This window comes from Ascaphus truei, chromosome 1 (assembly GCF_040206685.1).
Source record: "Ascaphus truei isolate aAscTru1 chromosome 1, aAscTru1.hap1, whole genome shotgun sequence".
Taxonomy (NCBI): Eukaryota; Metazoa; Chordata; class Amphibia; order Anura; family Ascaphidae; genus Ascaphus; species Ascaphus truei.
The window spans coordinates 95,352,308-95,361,308 of NC_134483.1; positions in this window are offsets into that span (position 1 = coordinate 95,352,308).

Consider the following 9,001-nt stretch of genomic DNA (forward strand, 5'->3'; position numbering starts at 1 on the left):
GGCTCAAAGAACGTGAAGGCAGACGCCCTCTTCCATCAATTCCTAGTGGAAGACAAGGCTGAAGACCGAGAGGAGACTATACTTCCCCCATCATGCATAATCTCTGCTAATACCTTTGATTCTTTGGAGAACATCGTTCAAAGTCAGTCCGATATTCCTGAGGGTCTCGAAGTCCCAGAAGGAAGCATTTTCACTGCACCTGCATAGCGTAGGAAGGCAGAATAGAGGAGTAAACCTCAAAGCACGGCGCTACTAGCCCTTAAGACCAGCGTGCATCACACGGAGGCATCATATATAACCCTTGTCATACCGGAGTCCGAAACCTATAATTCAGGGAAAGCTGCTATTGTAGTAATGTAAGCCCTCAAGGCAATCACATATAATGGGGAACAGCTGGGTACGGCGATCGTGAGGTCCCCCGATGGGAACCAACAGACCCCCGCAACTTCAACCAGACTACCCCTAGTGATGAATCAGCAGTGAACAGTCAATGGGCGGCGTACTCACAAATCCAATCCCAGGTAAATCAGAAATCTCCGGTATCAGCAGCGTGCATCCACAGGTAAGCAGGAACAGATGGGAGAGAAGACTAGGAGCACAGCAAAAAAGGGGGAGAACTGGGGGCCAATGAAAAAATAACAAAAATTTATTGAGACATAACCTAGTTAAAAAGAGAAACCTCTAATGCGTTTCTCGCCAGGGGCGCTTTATCAAACGCGTTAGAGTTTTCTCTTTTTATCTAGGTTATGTCTCAATAAATTTTTGTTATTTTTTCATTGACCTCCAGTTCTCCCCCTTTTTTGCTGTGCTCCTAGTCTTCTCTCCCATATCGTAGGAAGGTACTGGAATGGGGTCATTCCTCCAAGAGCTCCAGACACCCAGGAACTAGAAGAACCATTGACCTGCTAGAACGGACCTTTTGGTGGCCGGGAATGCGGAGGGAGATCAAGGAATTTGTCACTACGTGCCCTACATGTGCTCAAAATAAGACTCCTCGTAACAGACCCACAGGGTTGCACCAGCCTCTTCCGATTTCAGATCGGCCATGGGCCCACCTATCCATGGATTTCATCGTGGAATTACCGATATCCAAAGGTATGAATACCATCCTGATGGTGGTTGACCGATTCTCCAAGCAAGCCCATTTTATTCCCCTTAAGGGACTGCCTAATGACCCCAAACTATCAGAGGTATTCATCAAATAAATTTTTCGTCTCCATGGGGTACCCCAAGTTATTGTCTCGGATTGTGGGTCCCAATTTATTTCTACATTTTGGTGCTCCTTTTGCCAATAATTGGGGATCTCTCTCCATTTCTCTTCTGGTTATCAACCCAAGACCAATGGTCAGACAGAACGGACTAACCAATCGCTACAACAATTCATCCGATGCTTTACTTCAGATACCCAGGACAACTGGACGGATCTTTTGCCTTGGGCCAAGTTCTCTCACAAAATTTACGGAGTCAGTCAACTATGGACTCACAATTTTTTTAAATCAATTATGGCTTTCATCCTTCAGTTCTTCCCACTACAGACCGAGATCCGGGGTGCCAGCAGCTGAAACCAGGATACTGCAACTACAGAACTCATGGGAAAGGATTCAAGAGAATCTCAAGAAAGCAGCTTCCATGCAGAAAAAACAGGCGGATCGGCATCGATGGAGAACTCCAGCATACAATCCAGGGGAGAAGGTATAACTATCCACCAAAAATATTGCTAAGCCTGCTGTCTACAAGGACTCCTAAATCCTTCTCCACCAAGGATTCTCCAAATGTATTCCCATTTAATTTGTAAGTCGCCTGTTTATTCTTGTTTCCCAAATGCATAGCCTTACATTTATCTGTATTAAGTGAGAGAAGGCGCCGCCTTGCGCTCTGGAATGCGTATTCATAAGCCTGTAGCTTGTGTGGATCAGAGAGGGGTGGAGCGGGGGGAGGGTATATTCTCCGTCGGTGAGCCGTGTATCATGAGATTAGCAATATACTGGCTAAGCTCACATGGGCTGGATCACACCAATAAATACAGCATGTAGGGACAGAGTGATAGGTACTAGAGGTATAAGCATATGAATCTTCTTACCTCATATATGTAACCTCTCGTTGTACTCCAAGTCCCGCTGCTGTCTGTCCCGATCCGAGTTTCTCCTCCGTTGATCGTTGAATCCTCCTTCTCCCTCCGCCCCTTCTTCCAGGTGCCGCCGAAATAAGGGCAGATAGAGATAAGTACAAAAAACAATCAGGGCACTCACATGCTGTCCACGGTTAAATGAAGATAGGTAACCAGGTACTTCAGGAACAAAAAGGCTTTATTAGAACATACAAAAAAGGGATGTATCAGTAGGGAACAGTCCTCCCACGCGTTTCACGCAAGTGTTGCACTTTCTCAAGGAGAATTCTCCTTGAGAAAGTGAAACACTTGCATGAAATGCGTGCGAGGACTGTTCCCTACTGATACATCCCTTTTTTGTGTGTTCTAATAAAGCCTTTTTGTTCCTGAAGTACTTGGTTACCTGTCTTCATTTAACGGTGAGAAAAAGGTGCTCAAAAGCGCTCTAACAAAAACCCAGAGCTTAATACATATAATTAAGTGCAAATAAACTCATATAAGTGACAGTGCATAAATAACACAATGTAAGTGACAATCTATGGTGATCTATAAGGTGCAAATCAATAAAGGGGCTTAGCAAGCACACTCAACCCTTGGTGGGAGACCGTTTCAGAAGTCTTGCAAGTTCAATTCTTTCCAAAAAGGACCAGAGGAGCGACTCTTGCAGCCATGAAAATAGAAAACATTACATAGTAGAGCAAAGATGGAGACTTCGCTCTCTGTGCCAACGTCACGGTAATGAATAAAAAAGTTAAAAAGCAAGGGTCCCAGTACCGATCCCTGAGGTACTCCACTCACAACTTCAGCCCAACCTGAAAAATTCCATTTACGACAATTTTCTGTTGTCTATCTTTCAACCAGTTTTCAATCTAGGTGCAAATATTTTTACCGAGTCCAATTTGCTTTATTTTGTACACTAACCTCGTGTGACACCATATCAAAAGCCTTTGCAAAGTTTAAGGTAGACCAGATCAACTGCATTACCCTGGGGTAAATTCCTACTTACCTACCCAAAGAGACTAATAATCTTGAATCAGGGTCAGTGCAAGGGTATTCAGCACCCTAGGCAAATCTTCAGCCCCTCCTCCCCTTTTGGATTTTCCTTTAAACATTACACAGTAGTCCCTCTCTCTCACCCCCCCCCCCCCCTCATCCTTTCTCATCTCCTTCTCTTACCCCCCCATCTCCTCTCTCATCCCCATCTCCTCTCATTCCCCCTCCTACTATTCTCACCCGCTCCTCCTCCTCCTTACTCTCACCTCCTCCTCCTCTTACCCCCTCCTCCTCTTCTCTCACCCCCCTCTTCCTCTTCTCTCACCCCCTCATCCTCTTCTCTCACATGGACGGTGGTGAAAGAGGAAGACAGAGGACCATAGGAGTGGGGTGTGCTCCTCCAGGCCATCCTCCTTTGCCGCCCCCCTGCTCATGCCCCACGGTCCTCTGTCTTCCTGTTCTGCCACCGCCTATCTCTACCGCTGGCTGCCTCTGCCCTGCTTCATTGCCATCACCCGTCGTCCATCTTCACCCTCCACTCCCGCCACCTTAGACAACTGCCTACATCGCCTAGTGGTTGCACCGGTCCTGTCTTGAATCTTTCCTCCTAATCCAGCATTTATGCGAATTTACAAGAAATTGCAGTCCCAGAAACAGCATCTGGTACGAGCCACCGATAATCTCAGAGAGTCCACTGTAATGTAATGAAAAGCTTGATTACTGTATATTTTCTTTCTCTACTCCCTCTACCAAGCGAGATCAAAGTTTTAACTGTATATGGTTAAGTAGACAGAATAGCGGCATAGATATATCTGTGTAAGAAACTTCATTGTATGCCCAGTTAACTTTCTCCCATATTCCCCTCACAACAGTCAAGATCAAAGACATACAGCAGAATGATGTTTGAGAGTTCTAGATCCAAGCACCATTAAAATTCTGCTTGCTTACTTGCTCACTTTGTTCATTTGTTAGCATTTCCTCCGGCACTTATGAACTGTGTTGCAGTCGAACTGCACATCAGATAAACCACTAAACCTTGGAATGTATGCACTTTCTATATTTAATATATATATATATATATATATATATATATATTATTATTTCAGACATATTAAGAGGAGGAATGACACTTCAAGAATATCGTGAGATTTGCAGATAGACCCCTACTTGCCATGTGAGACAAATGTCCATCAGGTATGTCTCCACTCAAAGTTTATCAAAGAAATTGTCTGTTCTTTATTTTCAAACTGTATAACACATTTCAGGAGTTATTTATCTGATTCCATCAAAGTCATCCCTCCCACCCCCCAAGACAGTGTATTGCCCAAATATTTATGTACTGCAGAGTTGTATTAAGCATACAGTACAAGCCTAAAGGGAATATGAACATGCTTTTTAGGTTATGTGTTATTGTTTTAAGACCACTATAGAATCTGAAAGCGAGACTTGTGTTTTTTTGACAGCTCATGTAACTCTAATAAAACATACATGCCAAAAAAGTATATATGTATACACTGTATCCTTCCCTTATAAGTTAGTCAATGAAAGGCTACACAGTACAAGTGTTTAATAAAAGACCTTCTACGCCAAACAAAAGTCTGAATATATTACAGCAGCAACTATTTTGCCACTTACAGCTTTCTGGTCTTCAAATGATTTTATTAGGTAGTGACGTTGAGATACATACAGTACGTCGGATTTCTGAGCGTTGTTCAATAGTCAAATGATACATTGGCCAATGATGTAAATAATCAGTGATGCAACCTCAGCATTTTAGGGTTTACATTACTCATTGTCAGGTGTGCACAGCTACAATAATTCATAATTATACCCCTTCAATGCCACAGGGATTGGTGGCATCTCTGGCAGCGAGAGGCTTAAACAGTAGTTACAGAAAGTGAGAGTACTTCAATGTGGTGTACTGGAAATACATTCTCAGCAAATTTGCACCTCCAGTACATGTTCAATATAGACATGTTTTTCCTGTAACAATACAGGAAAGGAAACAATATGAAGTGTCGATTGCTTAAACAAGCCTCGCACAGAACTCTAACAGTTTTAATGCTGTGGGAGCAGTATGCCATGCTGTTAAATCTTCAGGATTTAATAACTGCTAAATGTTTCTCTCTTCAAGCACAGCATCTAATAAGAGCTAGAGCATTTAATCTCCAAGTTGGCTCACTAGGATTATACCCCTGGCACAAATAAATAGGAAGTGATCTACATGCCCCGAGTGTATTTTCTAATTACATTCATGTTGCTAGTGCTCAAGCTTTCCTGACCATAATAAGCGATGTGCATTGCTAGGTGGCCAAAATTCCAGGGGAAGCAAATGCACCATGAGTACTTGTATCTGACACCATTTGTTTTCCAAATACGGCACTGCCCACACATTACACATGAGCAGATGCAGGCTGTTGTACAGATTATCATACCCAAAACATATATAATACAGTCATACAGTGGTAAATCATTGAAATATTGTAAACAGCTATGGTAGTCCACAAATTTGGGCTAATGCACATTTTGGGCCATATTTACTAAGTGGTGCTTGGCCATAAGACTCCTTCCAACCCCTTACTAATGCCTTTTTAAAATTGTATTCTATAATGATCTACATGAATACTAAGTATTTTTTTTACACGTCACTCCAGTCTTTCAGTTGTTCCTTTTGGTATCGTGGACCCTGTAACATCACAACAGAGATAGGAGCGCGACAGCCTACAAGACTCCATAGGAAGTATCATTGAAGACAATAATGCATTTTAGCTGGATTGGTCCCTTATATTGTAAATGTTGAAAATAGACGAAGCACATAGGAGACTTAAAGTTGAGTGCAAAGACTTCTGTTGTATTCAGTACATCAGAGCAGGTATATACAGTGACATTTCAGGACAACCCTATCCTTTCCTCAAACCATACACCTGATACTACAACAGAAGTCTTTGCACTCAACTTTAAGTCTCCTGTGTGCGTCCTCTATTTTCAACATTTACTATACTTACATGGATCCAGCATTGAGACACCGGGGTCAACAGAGGGTGAGCACCAAGAAGGAAAAACACCTGTAACATTTATTTATTTTATAGAGTTAGCAGAGGCTGTATTTTTACTCTTCACTGTTGCTCAGCTCCAAGATGAATGAAACAATTGCGCAGCAACTGAAAACTCCTCCCAGCACAAGGCAGGATCTGAGTGGCTGATAGTAAGTAGCCCCTCCCCTGGGTGGAATTAGGGGCAGGGCTGTATGGGTTGAAGGAGGACCTGGCTCCGGCTGAGCCAGTCATTTGAGTGGGTGGCATCAGAGTTTGGCGCCGACAGAATGCAACTTGTATTTTGCAAAAGCTTGCAACTTAATGTTTGCAAACCATGCGGTAAACTCCTCTTGGTGGGAGCACCATTTTGGAAAATTGAGAACAGGCAACCACGCTGTGGCAGCATTTTAGAATAATCCATATATTTTTATATTAAAGTCCACAGTACAGTCCAAATGCACAATTCTCTGGTTTTGTGGCAGAGATGGTGTACACGCTCTCAGGATAATTTTCCTATTGGGGGCCCCCAGAAACATTATCTTGGAACTAACAGAAGGGTGGGGGTCATGCTTACAGGATACTGATCCTCGTGTGACTCCCCCACAGCACAGTATGTCGTGCTATTTTGAGTAACGGGTACCCAGGGTTCTTCAGCACCATGCAAGTTCCCTGGCCCCAACTTTTCACCCCTTTTGCAGTAGGATGAATGTGGCTAGAGCTAGGGCGCTCCCCGGAAACATCCTATCGGGGAGTCACCTCTATATTGAATAGAAACATAGGGGTCACGCTCCCAGAGACACTGATCCTGGTGCGATTTCCGCACAGTACGTCATGCTATTTTGAGTAACGGGTTCCCAGGGTCCTTCAGCACCATACAAGTTCCCTGGACCCAACTTTCCAACCTTTCAAAAGGAGAAATATGAAGGTTATCCCCCTCCCTGGTGTCGCCTCAGGGAGAAAAGTCATCCTTCTGGGATATGATATGGGTGCCCAAGGATCACTGGGGTAGCATCTGTCAGGAATCCACTCCTGGGTTTGGCTGGAGCCCATCCATCCGGAGCTTTGCAGGTTCCAGACAAACTATTCCCTGGTTCTGCAATCACCTGCCTCTTGCTGCCTCCTGTGCAGCTCTGGCCTGATTGGCCTCCTGTGCTATTTAGTGACTGCCCCGCCCCCAGGAAGTTGCTGGACATAGACTTTGCAATCCAAGTAGCAAGTAACTGTGCTTGTCACAGACTCTCTGTTTGGCCTGCTAGGCCTCCTCGTGCCTTGTATCCTGCGCCTAGTCCCCTGCTGCCTAGGGCTTCTTGCATAGTAGCCTCGGCGCTGCTTCCTCGTTCCTGGCAGTCTTCGCCTGAAGCGGCTATGCTGGTTTCCCCAGCGTTTCCTGTGGCGTGTCTGCACCTCTGCTTCCTCCAAGTGGAGTTTACTCCTGGCCTTTTCCTGACGCACTGCAGCACCTTCGCTGAAGCATCTGCGCTGCAGTGGCTTCTCTAAAGGTTCTAGCCTCCTATGCTGAAGTACCTTCACCCAAGATTTCTTGTTGATTACCTCGGCTTTTTTCCTCGACCACCGCTCCTGTGCCGCCTGCCTTGACCCCTGCCTGGATAACGTTAACTCTACTTTCTCCAAACCTGGCCTGGCTATGTCTGACTATGGAATCTGCACTATGGACCTGACTCCGTGGCCTAAGGTCGGTGCTTATACAGCCCCACCTCAGCCCTGCGGTCCGGTACCAGTTTGTGGCAAGCACGTACGTTACAGCATCAGGGCCCCTGGCCCCTTTCTCTGCACCATTTACCCCCTGCTGCATCCTGCTGTTGCTGCTGATTTTAAAGTCCTACACGCCTGTCCTGATCTCAGCAGTGCCTCCAATTGTAACACATGTACCCCCACCTTCTGGGAGATACTGCTTCAGCCAAAAGGTGTTCTGATGTGTCATACCTGTGAGGGTCCAGGAGAGCTGAGCAGTCTGCGATGGGATGGAGACCAGGACAGGCTTTTGTGACCTCTGATGTTCTTTCTGGTGTTCAGCGCCTCCAGCTTCAGTGGACTCCAGGATTTCTGGAGGCAGTCCCAGTAAAACAAACTTTCATACATCCCTGCCCACAGACTGGAATTCAGGCAGGGGTATAAATAAACAAAGGACTTTATTGCATCACTGCAGCAGGTGGTCTTACAGCGGCTTCAGGGGTCTCAGAGAATCCCAGATCTCTGGATGGTGCGTACTTTGCAGTGGAGAGCCTCAGATCTTTCTGGCCCAGCCAGCCCATGAGGGGCTGACTGGCCTCCCACTCCCAGCCGGGAGGAGAGGTTACACACTTCCACTCTTTAGGAAGGTTGGAAGCAGACTCCTATCTTTTGGTGCTGCCTCCCTGAGGAACCATGAAAGGGAAGGGGAGGGTTAATTCCCACTTGTGATGCTAACCAGGAGTAGGCAATGTTTGATCATGATATAAAAATATAAACATCTTCATAGCATAGGACAGTTCATAAGACTCAGGATTCCAGATAGTCCAATGTTAAACACACTCCCATAGATTATGCCACTAGCCATATAGATAAGTCTTATGTGGTGGTCTAGGTAACCGTGTGTGGGACTGATCACATAAATGAAGTAAATGGATTACTCACTGCTGACCTTGGGGATATCCTGGTCCTGTCCTGCGTGCTCCTACCAAGGAACAATTGAAGAGAGTACAGGGAAAACGGCGGTGCATCTGCTGCTGCTGCTGAAGATTGGAAACTGCAAACCACAAAATATCCTAGGTGCAAAAATTTATTTTAGGGCATAGTAACAGCCAAAAAGAACACTCTGACGCGTTTCCAGTGGTATCCCACGCTTTATCAAAGAGGTTTTTGATAA